This window comes from Bidens hawaiensis, unplaced genomic scaffold (assembly GCF_021521415.1).
Source record: "Bidens hawaiensis isolate Kalapana, Puna unplaced genomic scaffold, B.hawaiensis_p1.1 tig00025210_1, whole genome shotgun sequence".
In the NCBI taxonomy this organism is placed as follows: Eukaryota; Viridiplantae; Streptophyta; class Magnoliopsida; order Asterales; family Asteraceae; genus Bidens; species Bidens hawaiensis.
The window spans coordinates 188,849-212,734 of NW_027494023.1; the positions used below are offsets into that span (position 1 = coordinate 188,849).

Below are 23,886 nucleotides of genomic sequence, written 5' to 3' on the forward strand. Positions count from 1 at the left end.
TCCGGACTCTTGTTTGGTTTTTTGTCCTATTTTTAGTTTCGTTTTTTGTCCTCTTTAAGTTATAATTTTTTTAATTCTTATTTTGAATATTTTTTGAGGGGTTTTTGATCTTAATAGAAAACTCCTTAGAAAAAAGTTCAAAAAAAAAATCGTAACTCAAAATATAAATAAAAAGCAAAAAATTTAAAAATACTAAAATGTGTTCGCAGCTATTCTCGTTCAAAAAAAAAAAACTTGAAACCCATTTTGACTCGTTCCAACCCTAACCTATTCTGACCCAAACCAAAACAACCCTTTTTTTAGTTGACCCATTCTGACCCAGACTCGTTTCGACCCAAACCCACTTCGACCCATGACCCGTTCAACCCAACCCATTTGCTACCTCTAATTATGCGTTAAAATAATTTGTTAACAACACATGTTGAGCAAGTAACCACGATTTAGAATAATAATAATAATAATAATAATAATAATAATAATAATAATAATAATCATTACCGGACGTTACTGGGCGTTCATGAACACTATTGAATGAATACGGTCTCTTTCCGTGTTAGTCCGTTAAGCTTACCAAACAATTCTCTTTTTTTTTTGTTCATGTCCGGTTTATTTATAAAACCGATGAATATAAACGAACTTCTCGATAAACAGGTGTTCAAACATTCGATTCGTTTTTAGTCCTAGCACTAGATTAATTAACATATGCATACATAAGTAGTAGTCAATTATAAGAAATTGTCGTCCAATATTGTTGGTGGGATTCAATGTTACCTAATTCTTTAAAAAAAGAAAAAACATGTGGCCAAATAAATTACTTCTAGAAATCTGACAAAGCCATTATAAGGAGCCTCACACGAATCATAACTTAGAGAAAGAAACGAGCAACATTCAAGTGGCTGGTTCAAGTCCTAGACCAAAGTGTTCTACTTGAGGTTATTCTCTCTCTGAAGATTTTTTTTTTTTCATTTTAAATGAACAACGAATAAACATCCGGCTACCTGTGATAACCCAATAGTAAAAGGCGAGCGCATACGTCGGTAATCACAGATAGCGTTGAGTAGCCCAAGCCCATTATCTCATCTTCCTCTAGGGAAAACCCGTCATTAAAGATTCACTGTGATAAAACCCAGTTGAGATTGGATTCATACTTAAAACATCGCGGCCTCCAACCCAAATTTTTATTTCCCATTCCAATGTCAATTGAGCTAATTGACCATATCTTAAGATCTCTATATTTATTTTATTTATGTTCGATCATTTATTGAAGGTTTTGTGCAATAAATGGAGTCATAAAATTACTAAACTTAATTTAGAAATTCATGAAAAACAATATGTTTTTTTAATCCATCGCTAATAAGAGATTTTCGTTCCAAATTTAGTGTAAAGGGTGAACTCAAAAGTTGTTTAAATCCAACAAATACAACGATGAGCTTTAGCTCAACCTGTATTAAAGAGGAAATAGATTTGAAATGGAAGCCTTAAGATCTCAAGTCCGAATTCAAACCCAACTGAGTTTTACCGTAGTGGGTCTTTGGATGGCGGGTTTTCTTCGTACCAGGAGATAGCTGGCTTGGTTATCCAGCGTTGTCTGTGATTACAAAAGTATAGGTCACCTTTTTTTTATTAGGTTACTCGGAATAGCCGGGCTTTATTTATTCCGAGTTTTATTTGTTGGTTTTTAAAAAAAGAAAAATCGAGCAAATACAAAGCATTAAAATCCATGCACTATAGTCAGTAAATCATTGTCCCCATCAAATCAAGTGATTAAAGTCTTGGTTGTAAGGCTTTTGCTGTCTTGGAGACCATCCGCAAATTGGCCCTCCTGCCTTTTCAACCATACCTCATAAAAGATGCTCTACTCATCAACATAATTATATGATGAAAAACTAACTTCATTTTTATGCCTAAGACTGAACTTCACAATTCAATCTTTTTCTCTAAAGAGTTCATTTCAGATTTGAGGAAGAAATGCAGGGAGTTGATTACTTGAGTGATGAAAGGAAGAAGGCAGAGTTCGACGTGGAAGCCATGAAAGTTGCTTGGGCTGGTTCTCGCGAAGCTCTTCAAGTTTCTAATCGTATGGCCAAGCTCGTCGCTAATGATCCGGTATGATTCTCAGTTCACTTCAGTTTATGTGTTAAATTACAACTTGTTGCTCACAGTATGTTTGTACTTTGTAGCAAGAGTATCACATGAGCTGTTTCTAATTTTAGAATATGGATACACAAAAAGTATTTACAACTTTACAATCAGTATCAATAATAAGTAAATAATTCGTATCATTAATATGATTCACCCTAAAGATTTTACATTTTTGAAGGTTGATAGCATATAAATTGATTTGTTTATTAAAGGCAGATAAAATCGCTACTTAATGCAGTGGCTGATAATAATCCTAAGTTAGAAAATAGCTGTCACCGGTCCACGGGCAGATTACGGATAATCTGGGGGTTAAATAGATGTTTCCCACGAGGGGTTAGATCCGGCGAAGATGGTTCTTCTGATAACCTGCAAAACAGACACCGTGAGCTCGTCACTGAGAAGGGGGGGTTCCTCCTTGTGACCACCCTCCGGCGTGAGAATCAGACTAGATTGCTCTTGAATATAAGTATATATTTAAGAGATTGCTAGAGCAGATATCAGGTATAAGATGTAAGATACAAGATGATCATACCATTTGGGGTATTTATAGCCGAAGGTAGGTTTCCAAGAAGGTATAGCCGGCTAAATAGTATTCCTGTTCTACCAACTGTGGCCTACGCACGTGCCATGCTGGTAGTTGGTGGGTAGGCAGCGGCTGATAGTGACCAGGCCTGCTGTGTACTATTCCTTTTCCACCAACTGCCGGCTATGCACGTGGTATGACAGGAGTTGGTGAGTAGGCAGCGGCTAATAGTGACATACAGTACAAGAGCATGCTGCTCGCCATACTGTTGTCAATGAGCTGTCGTATCTCTGGTCAGATCTTTTGCCCATACCTCGTCAGGTACAGTACAAAAGATCCTCCAGTATCGTACGGACTGGCTTATTTGGGCGGGAGTATTTCCCCCTCCCGCCTTTGTGCGGGATTGTTCCCGGCTTTGCTCATTCCTTCAGGTGACTACTGAATTATTGAGAGCTAAGTGCCTTGTGCGTGTAGCCTTGCTGCGCGGGTGGCCTTCCCTGATGGCTTGTATCCGCAGCTGCGGGAACAGGCGGAGTACTTCACCATTGGGAGGCATTTCCTGCGGGAACAGCTTGCGTACTGCGCGTAAGGACGTCACGTCTCTGAGCATGGTGGGTCCTGCGGATCCAGTTGGTTTCTTCGCAGACCTCTCTCTTCAAGGTGAGTCCTGCGGGTCCAACTGGGCTCTGCTGGGACCTACCTCTTCAAGTCCCCCCAGTCCAATGTTCTTCTCATGAATGTTTAATAAAGTGAGGTGAACTTTTGGACTTAAGCAAAGGGTTTTGAAAAGGGTTTGATTTTAAGGTTTTCCATGGGGATTCTTCCCGCGGAAGTCCTTATGTCACTTGCAGAAATTCCCGACTTTCCTGCTTGATCTTTGGGTATGATGCGGGTAGGTCTGTAACCTCCTCGCAAGTCAGGAGCGTTGAGTCCCACTTGTGTGGATTCTCCATGAGGTTTTGGTAGTTTTGAACATAGTGATCAATTATGTTAAAACCACCAATTCCATCTTGGAGCTTCAAACAATGTAGTTCTCGACGTTCCCGCTATGCGGGGATGTTATTCCCGTTTCCGCAAGCATTGCCCAGAAGATCCTTCTTGGTTTCAATTCCCTGCGGAGCGCTAGGTATGTGAAGGGTTTTGCCTTGACACTGTACCCGCACTCGTCTTACGGTTACTTTACTTCCAAGGTATTCCTGGCGTCAATTCCCTGCGGGTGCTAAGTATGTGAAGGGTTTTGCCTTGACACTGTACCCGCACCCGTCTTATAGTTACTTGGTCGCCGAGGTATTCCTGGCATCAATTCCCTGCGGGTGCTAAGTATGTGAAGGGTTTTGCCTTAACACTGTACCCGCACCTGTCTTACAGTTACTTGGTTGCCAAGGTAAGGGGTATTTTCCCGCTTACTTTTGAATCTTTTTGAAATTTTGAAATTCGAAGAGTTGGTGAAAGGATAAGAACAGTCCAAACTGTTGAAACGTCGTCCGACGGTTTCTTCTGACTGTGTCAAGACGTGCAGGAAGTTATGGTGACGTGACAGTACAAGGTCATTCCAGACGCTTTTTCAGGCGCGTGGGCGCGATTTTTCGGGCGCGTGGCCGCGAAATTAATGGCACGCGTCCTTTCAACAGCTGTTGCCAGCTTGCTTTTTGCCACGTGTCATAGTTTCATTGCACCTGCGATTTCTCTCTCTTCCGCATTAAATTCATCGCATTGATTGCGATTAGTATATAAAGGGGGAGAGGGTCCTTTGTAATCCACACTTTCACTTTTCTCTTCCATCTTCAAAACGATTTCCGACGAATACTCACCTTTTCAGTCGAGCATTCTCTTGAAATCGTTCTCTTCTTTCATACCAGCAAGATGTCTTCTGCTCACGATCTTGAGGCTACAGCCCAGGAGGCTGGGGTGTACGCCGAGAACCCGTCATCCACGTCCGACAAGGATGACAAGAGTACTGCTGGCGAGTGCCAGTGTGCTCTGCCTGTCGATCTATATCAGTACATCGTCAGGAAGTTCATGCTCGGGTCTTTCGAGCCAGAGTTTCCTGAACCTCATCAGACGGTGTATGATGCCCCCAGAGGCAAGATCGGGGTATATGCCGCATTCTTTGTCTATGGGAATCTTAGGTTCCCCTTGACGAAGTTTGTGTACCGTGTTCTGGAGAGGCACGGTGTACACCTGACCGAGGTACACCCGATGGCGATCGCAAAGATTCGCCACTTCAAGTGGGTGTACCGGATTCTGGGCGTTGAGCCCTTCGTCGACCGCCTGATGACCTTCTACTCTTGGAGGTGCATCCAGGGGTGGTATACTCTGATAACCCGGATCAAGGGTTTGAAGATTTGCGCAACCGAAGGCAGTCTTCGTTCATGGAAGCGGGAGTTCTTTTATATCTCCGCTCACGCCATCCCCCTTGCCATGAAGTTTAAGAATGGGCAAGCACTCCCCAGCCTTCACGCCTCCAACTACCAGGAGGCGGAATGGTTCTCGAAGATTTCCCGAGTCCAATCTCCGGTTTACCGCTTTGCGGAGTCCGAGATGGTGATGCTCGGGATGAGCCGGGTGTGGAAGGATGCGGAGGCGCAAAAGATCCCGATCGTCCTTAAATACGGTTTGAACTCTGTCCCTTACGGTATGCTCTGTCTTCTTTGTTTATATAGGTTTGTCTTCTAACTGTTTTTCTTTTATTTCAGAGGGGAACGACTTGCAGTCGCTCCTGCATCCGCGGGAGGCTGATAGTCCCGCTCGGATGGGTACTCGTGCTCTAGATGAGAACGAGTTGCCCATCCTAGAACAGACGGCGGATCGGTTCGTGGAGGTCTACCCGCCAGGCCACGAGATCCTGAGCGCCAGGCGGCCAGGTAAGGCGTTATTCAACCCTCGACCCCTCAATGCTGAAACCTCTGCTGGAATTCCTCTAATCTTGTGTTCTGATGAGGAATCCACAGATGGTCCTCCGTTGGTGCGGAAGAAGAAGGCTGCCGGCGGGAAGGGGAAGGCGAAGGTGGCCTCCACTGCCGATCCGGTGCCTCGGTCTGATTCAGAGACCGAGAGCGAGGAGGTGGCGGGGAACCCTGGTGGTGATAAGACCACTGCTCCGGAGGCTGCGACGACTGTCACCTCCGGAGAGCCCAGGATGACGACGGTGAGCGGCGTAAAGAGGCCGGCTCCATCGGGTTCGTCCCCGCCTGTCCGCACTTTTAGGCTCAAGAAAACCCGTAAGTACAAACTTCCTTTATTTTTGACTTCATAGCTTTCCATCATTAATACTTATCTTCCTTGTGTAGGCGTGGATGCTACCGCATTCCAGGGTGGAGCGGGGAGGAGTACCTCCGGACCCATGACGGTAGGCTTGGTCAGCCTACCTGAGGCGACGACCCAGGCGGCTGCGCCTGCTTCAGTTGGTTCAGTTGCTCACCCAGTTGAGCCAACTGTTCCAACTGTGATGACATCACCGCCGGCTGTCAGTGCCATATTTACTGAATCTTTCACTGAGCCGGCGGTTACTTTTTCTGCGGACTCCGCAGCGGCGACCACGGTTGTGAGTTCACCTCCAGGGGTTTCTACTACCGCGGCGGCCTTCACCATGCCTCCTCCGTCATCGGCAACGACGGCCGATCCTTCAGGTATGCTTGGGGCTTCTCGCCAACCTCTGCCTCCTTCCCATCTGCCTGACCTCTTGGACGGATTTCCCTTGGGTTCAGGTGATGGGTTTGGCGGCTATCGGCCTGTTGTCGACCCTACAGGTGCGTAGGGTTCTTTTGGCCTATTTTTTTTTTTTTTTATATATCATCTTTTCCTAACTGCTTTTTGTTTTTTGCAGTGTCGGATTCCAATGAAGTGTATGTTCCACGCTGGAACATCCGCCGAGGAACAACCCTTCGCACGCCTGTGGAGTGCGTGGAGTGGGCTCGTCACGCAGCTCCCAGTGGTGCGTTGGGGGAAGCAATGGCTAGCTACCAGGAGGGTAGGCTAACCAATGAGCTGCGGATTCTCCTGGCCCGGATGCAGCCGCGCGTCGAGCTGCTTTGTCGTGAAAACGACAAGTTAAAAGCAGCTCGCATCCAAGAAGTAGCTCAGGCGCGGGCTGTCCGGGAGGAGAACAAGAGGCTTACCGCAGTGGCTGCGGAAAAGGAGAAGGCCTTCAAGGCCCTCGAGGTTGAAGTTCAGGCCCGTCTCGAGGCCCGTTCCAAGGCTGCCCAAGCTGTTAACGAACAGCTTCGGCTGGCTAAGGTAACTGCACGGAACGCAACTGAGAGGGCCACCAAGGCTGAAGCTGTTGCTGAGCCTCTACGCCTCGAGAATGAGGAACTTAAAGCCAAACTAGAGGCGCTCCAACAGGCTCATGATGCCTTGGCGATGGAAGACGCCAAGAAGCTCCAAGAGATCTTGGACCAGAGGGGGGTGCTTGACCATACTGAGCGGAAGCTGAAGGGCGTTGAAGCGGCTACGGCTAAAGAAGTGTTGCTTGCCAACCTCAATAAAAGTGAAGCCGAACGCGCCCGTAACCAAGCTCAAGCTGCCCTCCAGGAGGCTCTGGTTGCCAAGGAATGGCTTCTTCGAGAAGCGTTGTCTCAGGTAAGCTTAGCTTCATAATGTCTTCACGCTTTTCTTTGTAAATAGAAAAGGTTTTGATACTTGTATTTTTTCTTTTTGTAGGTTGTGCATCGAGTCTTCACGGACACATCATACGACGATGCCATGAGCGCAGACCTCAACGCTTCTCATGAGGATGGGGAAAAGGCCGGCTTCCTGCTTGGTCTAGGGTTCGTTGAGAAAGGCATCCCGCCTTCCAACTTCCCTTTGTATGATGTGGATACTGAAGCTGTTTATGACCAAGCAGTGAATCAGTATGCCGCCTTCCCGCATCCGGTGGTGGAGAAGGTGAACAAAGTTGCTGCTGCTGATGATGGGCTAGCTATCCTTAAAGCTTTCCTTGAACCGCCACGCTCTACTGATGGTGCTGGTCCAAGTGGAAGTGGCCCGGAAGCTTGATCCTGAAGATCCCTTCCCACTGTTAGGATAGGTTTAGCTTGTATAGATTTATATTCTTGTAGGCGGGTAGTTACCCGGCCATTCTTGTAATGAATATTATGAAATATAAATCTTTGTGCGGGTAAGACCGCTACTTTAACTGGATGACTTGCTTTATAAACGTTATATGACTTGCTCATGCATACTTTAGTTTAAATTAGCAATTTTCCAAGTGTTTAGAATAAGTTAACCTTTGAACGTGGTAGATAATAGGTTGAAGTTTTGCTTCCTCCTTCGTGATTGTGCGGGTAGGACCGTCACTTGCACTTGGTAGGATGGCTAAACTTTACCTATATCTGACCTGCGTGGAGGTTTTCCTCATCTTTCTAGAAATTTTCTAAGTGTTTAGAATAAGTTAACCTTTGAACGTGGTAGATAATAGGTTGAAGTTTTGCTTCCTCTTTCGTGATTGTGCGGGTAGGACCGTCACTTGCACTTAGTAGGATGGCTAAACTTTACCTACATCTAACCTGCGTGGAGGTTTTCCTCATCCTTCTGTTAGAAATTTTCTAAAGTATTTTGAATAAGTTAACCGTTCGACGCGCGGTTGTCAATAGGTTCGGTTTCCTCTCATGATTTGTGCGGTTAGGACCGGCACTTCCATTTAGTTGGATGACCAAAGTTTACCTATGACTGACCTGCGTGAAGGTTTGCCGTTTTTTGGGTTTATGCGGGTTTTGCCGCCTTCCCCACGCAACGACTTTCCACGTAATTATGCGGTGAAAACCGGCATATCAGTATTGAATAAATTAACCGTTCGACGCGCGGTTGTTAATAGGTTAGTGTTCAGTTTCCTCTATCATGATTCGTGCGGTTAGGACCGGCACTTTCATTTAGTGGGATGACTGAACTTTACCTTTAACTGACCTGCGTGAAGGTTTGCCGTTTTTTGGGTTTATGCGGGTTTTGCCGCCTTCCCCACGCAACGACTTTCCACGTAATTATGCGGTGAAAACCGGCATCAGTGTTGAGTAAATTAACCGTTCGACGCGCGGTTGTTAATAGGTTAGTGTTCAGTTTCCTCTATCATGATTCGTGCGGTTAGGACCGGCACTTTCATTTAGTGGGATGACTGAACTTTACCTTTAACTGACCTGCGTGAAGGTTTGCCGTTTTTTGGGTTTATGCGGGTTTTGCCGCCTTCCCCACGCAACGACTTTCCACGTAATTATGCGGTGAAAACCGGCATATCAGTGTTGAAAGTTCATAAGTATAAATGTAAAATCATCAGCGTCGATGTTCTAAGGAGAATCATTTCCATTAGAAGTGGCTCAGGGCCTTTTCTTTACAAATTTGGAATTGATCTACATGCAAACTGTGTAATTGAGCTCCCTTCCATGTTGTTGGGATGGGAGTGCCATCTAGCCGATATGCACCTGGTTCGGGATCTTGTTGTTTACGCAGTATGTAGTCTCCGTCATTGAAGCTGCAATTTTATTCGTGTTTTCCCCAGCTGGGGTTCTACACGCATCAGCCTGCTCAGCGTTCATTGCGCCACGAGGTGCGCGAGCGTCCCATCTCTGACAAATGCTTCGACCATGTCCTTTACGTCTGTGCATTCTTCAGTGTTGTGGCCTTTTGTCCTGTGAAAGTCACAGTATTTGCTCCGATCAGCATTGTGACGATGTCGGATTATTGGAGCCTTTGGCCATGGGAGCTCCTCAGTGGCGAATATCTCGGTGACGCTTTTGGTGAGTGACGTCCATCTGTTCTGGTTCGACTGTATGTTATCCCTTCCGCCTAACCGATGTTGCAAGCCGGATGAGGTGTAAAAGTTTACCCTTGACTGCCAAATGCCTAGCTTCCGCTTTTTGTTTAGTCGGGCGGTAAGGACGTTGTCTTCTCTTGTTTTCTGGGTGTAGAGGTTTGTGCTCTGGGGGAGATCTCTACCCAGTTGCTTCTCCGTTTCCGCAAAGCGTTTAGCTGCTGTCATGATGGCATCCCATGTGGATGGCATGCCATCTTTACCCGTTAAGGTGCGGATGAGCTCTGGGTCGTTCGCGCCCTGGATAAAAGCAGCGCGAACAAGATCTTCGCTAATATTACCCAGACTTAGCTTCTTTGAGTTGAAGCGAGTGATGAAGTCTGGCAAAGATTCATCTTCCTCTCGAATGCATTTGAGGATTGTCCATTGCTCTTCGGTATACTTTCTTTGTTGGCTGAAGTGTTGGCTAAACTTCTGTTGGAAGTCTGCCCAGTCGTAGATGTGGTTGACCAGTAGACGATCGAACCACGCTCTAGCTGGCCCAACAAGCGTCATTTGGAACATGTAACACCACGTAGGTTCCGTCCAACTACTGACGGTTGCCCCCGCTATGAACCTGTTCAAATGATCGTCTGGATCAGATATACCATCGTAAGTGCCGATGTTGGGCATCTGCTTGGCACTTTTCGGGGCGATTGCTTCCGCAATGTCCCTTGCAAACTTGGATGTTCCCGCGTTTGCCGCAGTTGGTCTGAAGGTTTTGGAGAAGTCACGTGGGTTTCCCCCCGCGTTCCTTTGTTTGAAGGTTTCTCCGAAATTCCTTCTCGTTTGGAAGTCCGTTTCTTTACGCTTCCCTTTCGCCCTATGGCGAGGGTTTGCGTCGGTGTCGGATTCCTCCCGATCATCGTCCGAGGACTCGCACTCACTGCTCATGTTGAGCTGTTGAGTGCTTCCAAATTCGTCAGCCTGTTGGACGGAACGCAAGCGTTCGTCCAACTCAGCTTGGAATTCCTTCTGACGTGCCTCCGCCCACGCTTTAACTTATTCAAGTGTTTGGCGGGGGAGTCTCGTCTGTTGTCTTTCCGCCTGGGTATTATTGAATCCCAGGGGATGGTTGTTTACCGCACTTGCCCCAGCTTGGGTAACTGGGGTAGTGTTCGTAAAATTTACTGCACTTGCCCCGGCTTGGGTAACCGGGGTAGTGTTCGTAAAAACTGTGTAGTCGCCGGTATTCCGCCCAGTAGCTGGGGTTGTGGTTACCAGAGTTTCTTTAACCATCTTTCCAGAAGTTTGAAAAAACTGAAGAAATGAAGTTCTAGCTTTTATGCACGGATGGCGCCAATGAAGAAACACTAATGGACCCCGGGCAGATTACGGATAATCTGGGGGTTAAATAGATGTTTCCCACGAGGGGTTAGATCCGGCGAAGATGGTTCTTCTGATAACCTGCAAAACAGACACCGTGAGCTCGTCACTGAGAAGGGGGGGTTCCTCCTTGTGACCACCCTCCGGCGTGAGAATCAGACTAGATTGCTCTTGAATATAAGTATATATTTAAGAGATTGCTAGAGCAGATATCAGGTATAAGATGTAAGATACAAGATGATCATACCATTTGGGGTATTTATAGCCGAAGGTAGGTTTCCAAGAAGGTATAGCCGGCTGAATAGTATTCCTGTTCTACCAACTGTGGCCTACGCACGTGCCATGCTGGTAGTTGGTGGGTAGGCAGCGGCTGATAGTGACCAGGCCTGCTGTGTACTATTCCTTTTCCACCAACTGCCGGCTATGCACGTGGTATGACAGGAGTTGGTGAGTAGGCAGCGGCTAATAGTGACATACAGTACAAGAGCATGCTGCTCGCCATACTGTTGTCAATGAGCTGTCGTATCTCTGGTCAGATCTTTTGCCCATACCTCGTCAGGTACAGTACAAAAGATCCTCCAGTATCGTACGGATTGGCTTATTTGGGCGGGAGTATTTCCCCCTCCCGCCTTTGTGCGGGATTGTTCCCGGCTTTGCTCATTCCTTCAGGTGACTACTGAATTATTGAGAGCTAAGTGCCTTGTGCGGGTGGCCTTCCCTGATGGCTTGTATCCGCAGCTGCGGGAACAGGCGGAGTACTTCACCATTGGGAGGCATTTCCTGCGGGAACAGCTTGCGTACTGCGCGTAAGGACGTCACGTCTCTGAGCATGGTGGGTCCTGCGGACCCAGTTGGTTTCTGCGCAGACCTCTCTCTTCAAGGTGAGTCCTGCGGGTCCAACTGGGCTCTGCTGGGACCTACCTCTTCAGATACACAAAAAGTATTTACAACTTTACAATTAGTATCAATAATAAGTAAATAATTCGTATCATTAATATGATTCACCCTAAAGATTTTACATTTTTGAAGGTTGATAGCATATAAATTGATTTGTTTATTAAAGGCAAATAAAATCGCAACTTAATGCAGTGGCTGATAATAATCCCAAGTTAGAAAATAGCTGTCACCGGTCCCAACTTTCATACTGTTTGTTTTCATTGGACCCCGTTAAAAAATTTAACAGCGTTAAGTTTTTTCCAAATTTTAAACTGACGTTCTAGGGCTTTCGTTCAGAATGAGGATACGAGTCAATTCATGTAAAACTTATCTCAAAAAGGTGGTCTAAACGACTAAAGGATGCTTCAATTCCGGTGTGTAAACTTTTAATTAACAAAACTTAAGTTGTTGGAGTACCATTTCGAGGTAAGTTTTACATCAATTAATTCGTATCCTGATTCCAATCGAAAGTTCTAAAACATCAATTTGAAAAAAACTTAACGTCGTTAAGTTTTTTTTAACAGATGTACAATGAAAATAAAATTTGTAAAAGTTGGGACCGACGACAACTATTTTTTTAATTTGAGATTATTATCGACCAACTGCATTAAGTTGGGATTATTAAAATTTAGTTTGCCTTTATTAAATGATATTAGTTTGTATAATACGTACATATTTTTGTTTTTTGTTTATCTATTTAAATGTTTTCTTTTTATTTTGAGTGGCTAATGGAGCAACACCACGCTAACATGCAACTCCAATGACTTTATCAATTGGACCAAACTCTTGACCTCAAGGAAAACAGCATCACACTAACATCTATTGTTTGTGCACAACTTTTCTTATGCATTCTTTTTTTTTATTATTATTATTATTTTCATCCGTTTTAACTAAAAATAATGATAAAAATCTAATAAAATATTTCTAATCATGATGTAATTTCGTTTAAATGAGAACTTAATTATTGAAACAACATTTCGCATTAAATGATGGAATAATGGATGTGATAGGCTTTATGTTGATAAACTTAACAATAATCTAGAAACAATTAGATTTGATTTTTTTTTCTTTTATAATTATTATTAATGATCAAGACTCACGAGTGCTATGTGAAAGGTAACAAAATAATCATGTCTCAGATTTTAAACAATTATTAATTATTTATTCACTTGTTTTGTTTAAATGTTAGGAGGGGACCCAACCGTATCTGTAGCATTTATATTGGGGGTTGGGGTGGGGACAAATTTTTAATTTGGGAATTCTCTCTGCCCCCCTAGTAATTTCTCTTTTACTTGTTTGGTTACACAGAGGGTGCAAATGAGTCAAGCTACTCGTAAATTATTTGAGATTGGTTTGTTAAAAAGCTCGATCGAGACGAGCTTAATCGAGTCTGAGCCCGGGCCTGAGCCTAAAAATAAGCTAGCTTAATAAACGAGTCCGAGCCCGAGCTTCACTTATCGAGCTCGAGCTGGCTCGCGAGCCTAAACGAGCTTGTCATTTATATAATTTTTTAAAATATATATTTAATAATTATTAATTAATACATATATATAATGTTATGAAAAAATAAATTAAAATAACTAAATAATATATATTATTTTATACATAAAGTTATAATAGAAAAAAATATTTAAAAATAATTGTAATTATATAAAAAATAGTTGATATATGGTAAGCAAGCTGAGCCCGAGCCAAGCTCAAGCTTGAAAAACTACTCACGAGCCAAGCTCAAACTTTGAATATAGAGCTCGAAACGAGCCGAGCTCGAGCTCTGTGTAAGCTAAACGAGCCGAGCTCGAGCCTAGTCGAGCTCGGGCTCGGCTCGTTTGCACCCCTAGTTGCACACTCCACACTCTCTTTGTATGTCTGTTTTCGAGAACCCTTTAAAATTTTGGGGCCCGCGAGGAATATAAAACATGCCTCTAAAATCAAATTTTCAATTATATAACAGATAATTTGACAATTTTACCAATAAAATTGTCTTTCAAAAACCCAAAACAAAAATAATAATAATAATAAACATGTTACTAGAATGACTCATATGAAACAAATGAAAGTTTTTTCTATTAAAAAAAATACTAATTATGGGAAATTGAAATCATGACATTTGTTTTCATAGTTTAGAAAACTTTTCATTCAACCAAAGAGTAACTTTGTAAGTTCTTGTGTTAAAACACAACTATATATAAAATATAAATTTTATTTTTTAACAATTACGGGCCTCTCGGAAGTGTGGGCCTGGATCCGTCGGCCTCCACGCCCTCCCCTTGGGACAGGCCTGTCTCTCTGGTCCCCGTTGAGGTCTTATTAGAGGTGGGCATACAAACCGATTAACCGTACCGGCTCGAAAAAAGAACTGAAAAACCGAACTGGTTTGAAATCGATTACGTAGAACCGGTTTGGAACCGATTAAAACCATAGATTTGGAACTAGATTGTAATTTTTCCGAACAAAATTGGTTCCAAACCGGTTAACTGAACCGAAGCCGGGCAAAAAACGGCCAAAACCCGAAGCAAAACCAATCGTAACCTGGTCAAGAAACCGGTTTCAACTCAAACCAAAACTGATCATAAACCATTTTTTACTTTTGTTGACAAATTCAAACTGATTTCAACCCAAACCTATCTTTAGTTTTAAACAGGTTTGTACACCTCTAGGTCTCATGTCTTTTAAAAATCATAAAAGCTATTTTATTTTTAGCATTGAAAATTGATAAATAAATCATCTTGCTTGATTTAACACACTAATATAAAATAAAAACCAAAACTTATATATAGTTATTTAATTCATATAACAGAATTCAGGGTTGAGTTATTCTACGAAGGCCAACAAAAATAAAAAGTGTAAGAAATCATAATTAATTGATATGTGTCAAGTGGGGAGGAAAGGAAAAGGGGTATAAAAATAATGGTATTTCTTTCCCCACATTCAAGTCACATGTCAATTCCTCCATTATTTTAAAACGCCAATAACTATTTCATATGATTTTTTTATATCACCATAATAATAAGCGTTTTTTAATATTTAATATGAGTATGGCTTTGTTATATAAAATTAAAACAAAAATTACGTCATTGTGTCTTCTTGTTTGTCATTGTGAAAATAAAAAGTGTAAGAAATCATAATTAATTGACATGTGTCAAGTGGGGAGGAAATGAAAAAGGGTATAAAAGTAATAGTATTTCTTTCCCCACATTCAAGTCACATGTCAATTCCTCCGTTATTTTAAAACGCCAATAAACTATTTCATATGATTTTTTTAGATCGCCTTAATAACAAGCGTTTTTTAATATTTAATATGAGTATGACTTTGTTACATAAAATTAAAACAAAAATTACGTCAGTGTGTCTTTCTGTTTATCGTTGTGTTTTTTAGGTTATTCAAATCATTATTGAGTTTTTTTTAATATTAATAACACCGTGGTGTAATAATCATGGTTGCAAAAGTCGCTAGGCGGATCCTATGCGATTAACTGGGGAGTTAGGTGTACACGGAGTACTCGAAATTGGTAAATATAAAGAAAACTGATTTTTGAATATTATATATATGTCTAATATCATAAGTAGACTAATATTTATAACAAAATAAGTGAATATCAATATAAGTAAGATAAATATATTTGCAAATACTAAATTATTCTAAAATTTGGTAATCATTAACTAAAAAAAGTGATATGTTTTTTTAATATTATAAAAATATGAATTATATTGTATTCTTAAAATCAAAATCGGCCCAAGTTAACCGATTAGATGTGATTTTGGTTGAGGTTGACCACATTTAATCAATTCTTAGTATTAGGCGGAGTTTGAGAAACTCTCCTCGGTGCCATACCTTGTAGCGAGTACTCGGCCTTGGAAAACTACTTTTACAACATTGGTAATAATAATATGTAAATATAATGATACAATAACAACAGATTATCTAATACATAAAACACAATGATGAATACATATTACATGATAACCTAAAACGTAAACCACATTGGTGAATACATATAACACAATGACTTGAAACGTAAAACACAATGGAAACAACATATTATACAATGATATGAACGTAATACTCTTTTTCTCAAATTAAGTGAATGTCACATGTTAATCCCAACAAAAGACAATGAACGTATTACACAGTGACTAAAATACAAAGATAGATAAAAAGACAAATAATGAGCACAAAGACACAATGACGTAATCTTTGTTTTAATTTTTATCTTTAATATGATTACTAATTGAAAAACACAATTACCAAAATCTATAACACAATACATAGATTAAACCAATTTAAAAACACAATGAACAACCAAAACACATTATATAAAAGCCCACTATTTTTTTATATATAATAATACGATACTCATATTAAAGATAAAAAACGCTATTTTATATATAATAAAATACGATACTCATATTAAAGATAACAACCAAAACACATTATATAAAAGCCCACTATTTTTATTATAGTCAAAATTTGTATAAAAAAATGTTATATGAAAAAAGTTATTGTCGTTTTAAAATGATGGAGGAATTGACATGTGTTTTGTATATGGAGAAAATTAACAAAAGTGGGGTATTACATTTATGTCATTCCCATTAATTTTTTCCTTTTAAATTAATCTCCTACCATTCAAATATAAGATTAATGGATTAAATTACTTTTCTTCATTCTTATTTTTGTTATCCTTTGTATTTTAATATTATCTCATCGTCCATTCCAAAAAATTAATATAACTAAAGTAACTATGTTGTACTAATTTCGTTTGACTAAATAATTGAAATTGAGCATGTGATCAATTCGTTCGTGTTCTCTCTTCAACTTTTTATATTCATCTTTTACAAAGAACATATCTTATCTGTTGACCATAACATCAAGAAAACTTTTGCGTCATCTACTCCGGTTAAGAACCTTTGCCAGATGGAGGTCGCCCTCCTGTAGTTTCGTCGACGCGTATCATTAAATACCCAACAAATTTGCTTGAAAATTCATTCTCGGTGTTCTCTCCAAAGTTAAAACCTTCATTTGTTGCATTTATAATTTTTAATTAAATAACGCATATTAGATTCTTAAATTAAGTCTCATTTCTAAAATAAGTATTCTCCAAATAATAATTGAACGCGTAAAGTGTCAAAATCATCATGTAGTTTGGTCAAATATGCAACTTTCGTCTAAATAGTTTCATATTTGCAACCGGGACCATTGAGGTTTCTCAATTCTTGCCAATGTCATCCAAATCACTAACTCTGTTATTTTTTATCGTTAAGCTAGGAGTATTATGGTCTTTGTACACATTAGTTTAATTTATTGTTTATTTTGGTATTTCAAAATAAAGAAATTAAAAAAATTATAATAACATATATCCAATTTATAATAACATTAGGAAGTGTTTGGGAGAGCTTTTAAAATTGTTTATTTACTTATTTGCTTTTTGAAAAACTCCAATTTAAAACTTTTGAAATACTTTGTCAAAACATATTTTGTTTTTCAACAAACAAATAAACAAGTTTTAAAACCTCATTCAAACACCCCCTAAACTCTTAATTCTTAAAACTTATCAAATATATTTAGATCTCATTATTGAGTCACCCACCGTCATCATTCATCAGTTCGTCACAACACCATCTGGTCACCACCAGACACCACACAACCAGCAAGCCACTGACCCTCCACATCACCGGCTGAGATACCACCAACACTGCTTGTCCATACCTGTACCGTCACCATCATTTGCCGCCGTCTAATGGCTCGTCGGGAATGGATTTGTACCTTAATCACCGCTACAAGGAGGTATCTTTAGGACAGCCCTCATCACCGCCACCGGGAAAGGGTTCGATTGAGATCTTATTTCACAACAAATCTGCTTCATTACCTCAAGCGACCACAAATCTATGTTGTGTTATTGTTCCAATCGATAACAAACTTCGTTCGAGCATGCTAAAAATTTCAGATCTGCCATCTAGATTTTGGTTTTCCTATTTTCCCCAAAATGTAAATCGATTGATGCTCACCGGAATTGCGGTTTTCCGGTTTTCCAATTTGCCCCAGCATATCTCGATCTCGTTCTTGATTTTGGCGTTTCCGATCTTGGTGTTGTAGAACTTGTTGCGGTGTCGTAGAAATTGATGGTGGATATAAGGAATTAGGTTTTGGTTAATGATGTTTCATGTTTTGGGAAAGGTTTTAACATGCACCGACTTAACTTTAAAGTGTTTTCCAGTTAAGTCACTAATTAAGTTAAGTCACTAATTAAGTCACTCAACTTTAATGCTTGATTAAATTAAAGGTTTTAACATGATTTTTTAGTTTTTTTTTCTTTTTTGTTTCACATTGAAAATCTTTTTATCTGTTTTTTGAAGTTGACGTTGAGTGGCGACGTAAATTTTATTTTTTATTTTTAAATGTTAATATAACTAACGTTTTTTTAATTTTTTTAAATTTAACTATATATATTGTAAATTCCGACCCCGCATCTTATCCTTCATTTCCTTCTTGACACACAAAATAATCGGTGAGACTTGATTTGAAGATTTAGCAACCCGATTTAAAGAAATTATGCATCAGTAACCTAATTGAAACACTTTTAAAAGTCGGTTACCATTCAATGAGATTTTCTCATAAAAAAAAGAGGGGTTGGGTATGAGGATTAAAAGGAATATATTAAAGGGGGGAAATAAATAAAATTTTAAATAAATTGAAAAGACATTTTTACCCTTCATTAAACATTAAAAGACTAACAGAGTTAGTGATTTGGACGACATTAGCAAGAAATGAGAAACCTCAATGGTCCGGTTGTAAAAATGAAACTATTTGAGCGAAAGTCACATATTTGACCATACCTGATAGACGATTTTGACACTTTACTCTTAAACAACTTATAATTCAAGTTATTTTCAATAACAATAGTAAGTTATTAACTAATATGCCATTACAGTATCTAAGTTTTCAGAAAAATTAAAGATGTTGATTATATCTCTAGCCGGATGGTTCTTGTATACGGATCTTCTAGTGATTAACATTCAATGGAACACGAGTATGCCAGTATGCTCTTTTGTGCATCACGATCCATGCAACACCTGTAGATCAACATGCAACAAAATTAGAGTAACCATTTTTGTCAAAGAATCTGTCTAGAAACTATTCAGTCTCCAAACCTATCTTTCTGACCTCTTATCGTAATTTCCTGTGGTGGAATTTGTTGGGGAAATTTCTATAAACGACTATCTTCGATTCTGAGAGTCATGAATCGTGATCACACTTTCAGATCAAAACTATTTGTGGTTCACAAATGAATTGATCGAATAAAACTCAGAATTTTGAGCAAGAATCAAGTACGTTTTTATGAGAGAATATAATGAACCAGAGAGAGAAACTTGGTAAGATCAACATGATGATTATTAGGGTTACGGTTAGTGATAACTGCTTTGCTGTTATCACAACAGTAACGATGTTTTTGAAATTCAAAACAAAGCAATACGCTCCTATTAGTTATCATTAAACTTATGAAAAAAAATTAAACTAAATTAAATTTCTGCTCGATCCCAGCCAGGGGCGCCGTCCCTTGGACCCTGCCAGGCGTGGCCGCCCCTTGGACCTTGCTACCAGGGCGCTACCCTCGAACCGTCGCCAAGGGGGCGTTGCCCCCCTGGAGCCCCCATGACTTAGGGGCTTCGCCCTTATGTACCAATAGGATTATAAATTATAATAAGATCAAATAAATGTGCACCCCGAATTATTTAGATACATATTATAATTAACTTGATCAACAAATTAATCCCCAATTACACTAAAATTGCTAACAGAATTGAAGATCTGATTTGTCAGGAAAGTTCTACTAAAATTTCAGCACGATCCCACAGTCGGATATTTGGGAACTGCCTAGTCTTTGGGACTGCACAATTAAAAATGAGATTAGTGATACTCGAACTCACGAGCAAGTCCCGCTATGGGGCAGGCCGGGTGGTCGACCGGGCCCGCCCCGACACTCCGCTAGGCCTGAATTTTTATTTTTTTTTAATTTATATTTTTTTTTTTGATAAAAATAAGTATTCTTAATATTTAAACCCAATTACGCAACTAATTTAAGTCCCAAATTCATTTTCGTCTTCGGCCCAAAAATTTTTCACTATTCTCGAAGACGGCTGCTAAACTTCCAACCACAAAACTAGCATAAAAACTACGATTTTCGAGAAACGGAGGTCACTGTAGGGCTCTAGACGAATGACTCTGGGTCAAAAACAAGTCGTCGGCCACTAACATTTCTTCCTATCCTTTTTAGTTGTAACTAATTGACTTAATTCCCTTCTTAATTGATCTCTTATATTGCCTGCTTGCTGTAGGCTTTTGAAAAGTTTAGCAAGCCTACACTTGGTAGAAAAGAGTTGTTCAAGAATACTCTAAGAAAAGCAGCATATGCATGGAAACTGATCAATGATCTACGCCTAACTGGTAACGTTTACTTTAAGCCTGCAAGATGCTAAATGCCATATAACTCTTTTTCTTTGTTGCTTTCAACATTGCACTTTTGTGAATCTCAGATGAAGAGGCTACATGGTTGCGTCATTATATGGACGAACCTAATTACACTGACCTTCAATGGGTAATTTAATTTCTTGTTTGACGTTTGCCATACGTGGTATGCATCATTGTGGCTAGCTGACCTTTATTGTTCATGTGGGATTCCTTAGGAAATGTTTGTTCCCGCCCTTGAAGGACAAGGCACTGAGGAACAAAAACAGAAATGGTAGCCTTTGGCCAAAACCATGCAAATTATTGGCACTTACGCGCAAACAGAACTTGCCCACGGCTCCAATGTTCAGGGTCTTGAAACAACAGCAACATTTGATCACCAAACGGATGAATTTGTGATTCACAGTCCGACTTTAACTTCAAGCAAAGTGAGTAAGATGGTTATGTTGAAACTCTAACAAACAACGTACCTGGTAAAATCCCTCAAATTTTACTCATTATGTTTCTTGATGTCTATAGTGGTGGCCGGGTGGAATGGCTAAAGTAGCAACCCATGCTATTGTTTATGCGCGCCTTATAATTGACGGTCACTTTCATGGAATTCATGGTTAGTACAAAACACCATTTTTCGCTAAGAAAATAAAAAAATCCACGAGTTATTTTTAAAATGATTATTTTCTCGAAGGCTTTATCGTCCAACTAAGGAGTTTGGAGGATCACTCACCACTTCCCGGCATTACTCTTGGTGATATCGGGATGAAGTTTGGACATGGGGCATACAACACCATGGACAACGGTTTTTTACGATTTGATCGCGTGCATATACCAAGAAACCAAATGTTGATGAGGTGTGGTTTGATATGTATAAATTTTCTCCCTTATTGTTTAGTGATTTGTTTATTGTTTAAAGTTATTAAAAAAGTACACAGGGTGTCACAGGTTACAAAGGAAGGAAAGTACGTGCGATCTGATGTTCCTCGACAACTTGGTTATGCGACTATGGTGTCTGTTAGGCAAACAATCGTGGCTAATGCCTCAAAAGCATTATCTCGTGCAGTTTGCATTGCTACAAGATATAGTGCTGTTCGTAGACAATTTGGTTCGCGTAATGGTGGGCTGGAAACTCAGGTTTACTTTAAAAAAAATATTTTGTTTTTGTCAACTTTGTTTGGGTTTTTTTTAAACCATTTAATATTTTATTTGTTTTTTCCCTTTTAGGTGATTGATTATAAAACTCAGCAAAGTAGACTTTTCCCTTTGTTGGCTTCAGCTTTTGCTTTCAGATTTGTTAGCGAGTGGTTGAAGTCGTTATACACTGATGTGAAGCAAAGACTAGAAGCTAATGATTTCTCTACACTGCCTGAGGCACATGCATGTACAGCAGGGATGAAATCATTGACAACAGCCGCAACAGCTGTGAGTGTTTTGCGCGCTCTATACATAAACTGGTACATAAAACTATAGAAAGCTTTGGTGTTCAAAATGCCCTTTTTAGGAAGGAATTGAAGAATGTAGAAAGCTATGCGGGCGGTCATGGTTACCTCATCAGCAGTGGGCTTCCTGAACTATTTGCATTTATGTTCCTGCTTGTACATATGAAGGCGAAAATGTCGTCATGATGCTACAGGTATTAAAGCAATATCTGATATCTAAAGATTATAGGTTTAACTATCCAGGTCAAGTAGGCTCTTATGTTTTAATTGGATTTAATACTTTTAATGGTCTTCTGCTTGTTTAAAACTTCTTAGGTTGCGCGATTTCTTATGAAGACGGTCTCTGAACTGAGACACAAACAGCCAATTGGGTCGGCAGCTTATCTGGGCCGAGTGGCACCTCTACTGCAGAATAATTGTGTTGTTCAAACAGGTAGATTATCTTCTTCAATTGCGTGTGAAACTTGTTTATTGGCTTGTACAGAACTAAATAGATATTTATGGTTATAATATATATGGATAATGAGTTGCTACCATAATAAAAAATAAAGTAATAAAAAACAAACGTATCCGGTATAATCCCATTTATTAGGTGTTAGTAGGGTCTGAATTTACTACAATTAAGTCAGCATCTTTGATGGCTTTACTTAACCCAATGGCATGTAGCTAAGGACTGGCTAAACCCTGGGGCAATAGTGGAAGCATTTGAGGCCAGGGCTGCTAGAATGGTTGTTGGCTGCGGGCAACGGTTAGCCGAGTTTAAAACTCCATAAGAAGGTACCTCAACCTTTTACTAATTTATATTGTCTTCAACCTTATGACAACACCATGCCGAATTTGCTACAGGTTTCGCAGAGCTATCAATTGATTTAGTGGAGGCGTCACTTGCTCACTGCCAATTAATCACGGTGTCCATGTAGGCTCCACCAATTATTTATCATGGTTGTATTGGACAAAGTTTTGTTTGCATTTGATTAATGTGAAAAGCATTTGTATTCTGCAGGTTTATACGGAAACTGCGACAAGATATACCCGGAAAGGGAGTGAAACAAACTTTAGAGGTGTTGTGCTATGTGTATGCATTGTTTCTTCTTCACAAGCATCAAGGTGATTTCTTGGCTACAGGCTATCTTACGCCAAAACAAGCCTCACTTGCTAATGATCAGCTAAAAACATTGTACTCTAAGGTAATCAGGATTATACTCTCTCTCTCTCTCTGTTTTTTTTTCCTGAATATTCTGGATTTGATGGTAGTTCAGAGAAGTTTGGTGTGCTTTTAGGCAAGTTTTTGTGCAAATAGACAGTTTGATGCACTTGCTAGCGAAGTGAAGGAAAATTTGACAATGCTTTTTTTTTCTTTTGAGCTCGCTTGTGTACAAGTGAACTAGGATAAGAACAAGATTTAGAGTTCGCTTCTTCGACTAGAAAACTCAAGCCAACAGTAAATATTGACTCAGTATGGTATCTCTTCATAAAAAAGAAGTTAGAGCGGAGCTCGCTTGTGTGACTCGCAAACTCAAATACGTTCGTTTGCCACACCATTCAACCCAAAAATAAAAAAATAAAAAACCAAAAATGTTGTTAGATTCCTTCAGTTCGCTCATAGGTACAACAGCCTATTTATATAATTTTCAAAAAGAAAAGGCCTAGAAATCAAAAACGACCATTCTTTATCATAGTACTTGGTTAATATACCTTTCTTTGTTATTAAAGGATTAATCATTGCAATTGATGGTTGCAGAGAGTTGGGTAAGGATATGAATATATTGGTGATGTGTAATACAAGTCAAAACTGGTCGGGTCAGGTCATGTTGACTCACGAACAATATAAGAGGTCGATCTTGAAAGATGTGGCAACAATGAAATGTTTTTCCGTTTTTCTGTTTACTGAATCTGAAAACTACCATATCCAACAGGTTCGTCCAAATGCAATAGCATTGGTTGATTCGTTTAACCACACGGATCACTTCCTGAGTTCATTTCTTGGGTGTTATGATGGAAACGTTTATCCAAAACTCTACGAGGCTGCATGGAAGGATCCTCTTAATGACTCAGATATAGCAGATGGCATCAGTCAATATGTACAACCGATTCTGAAGCAGAAGCTACACTCCGCTAAACTATAAACACTCCTTATGATAATTATTCAGCCAGTTCCAGTTTTAGTTATTTTATGTTGGAAAAGTATCAAATGATCACATGAAAGCAGTTGTATGTGATAGTTTTTAGCTTCAATAATATTGTTGAATCGTATGTTTGATGTAATTACTGATAAGAAGACCCA

At 40.0% G+C, this 23,886-nt stretch overlaps 1 pseudogene across 1 annotated transcript; it reads left to right on the forward strand.

The window, feature by feature from the left end:
• Positions 1–1,922: 1,922 nt before the first annotated feature.
• LOC143571196 (peroxisomal acyl-coenzyme A oxidase 1-like) lies at positions 1,923–23,787 on the forward strand (annotated as a pseudogene). Its single transcript, XR_013142056.1, has 14 exons — positions 1,923–2,106; positions 20,040–20,148; positions 20,238–20,299; positions 20,388–20,597; positions 20,689–20,776; positions 20,855–21,017; positions 21,099–21,297; positions 21,388–21,585; positions 21,665–21,796; positions 21,918–22,035; positions 22,269–22,379; positions 22,449–22,518; positions 22,606–22,789; positions 23,519–23,787. The product of XR_013142056.1 is annotated as a peroxisomal acyl-coenzyme A oxidase 1-like (transcript).
• The last annotated feature ends 99 nt before the right edge of the window (positions 23,788–23,886 follow it).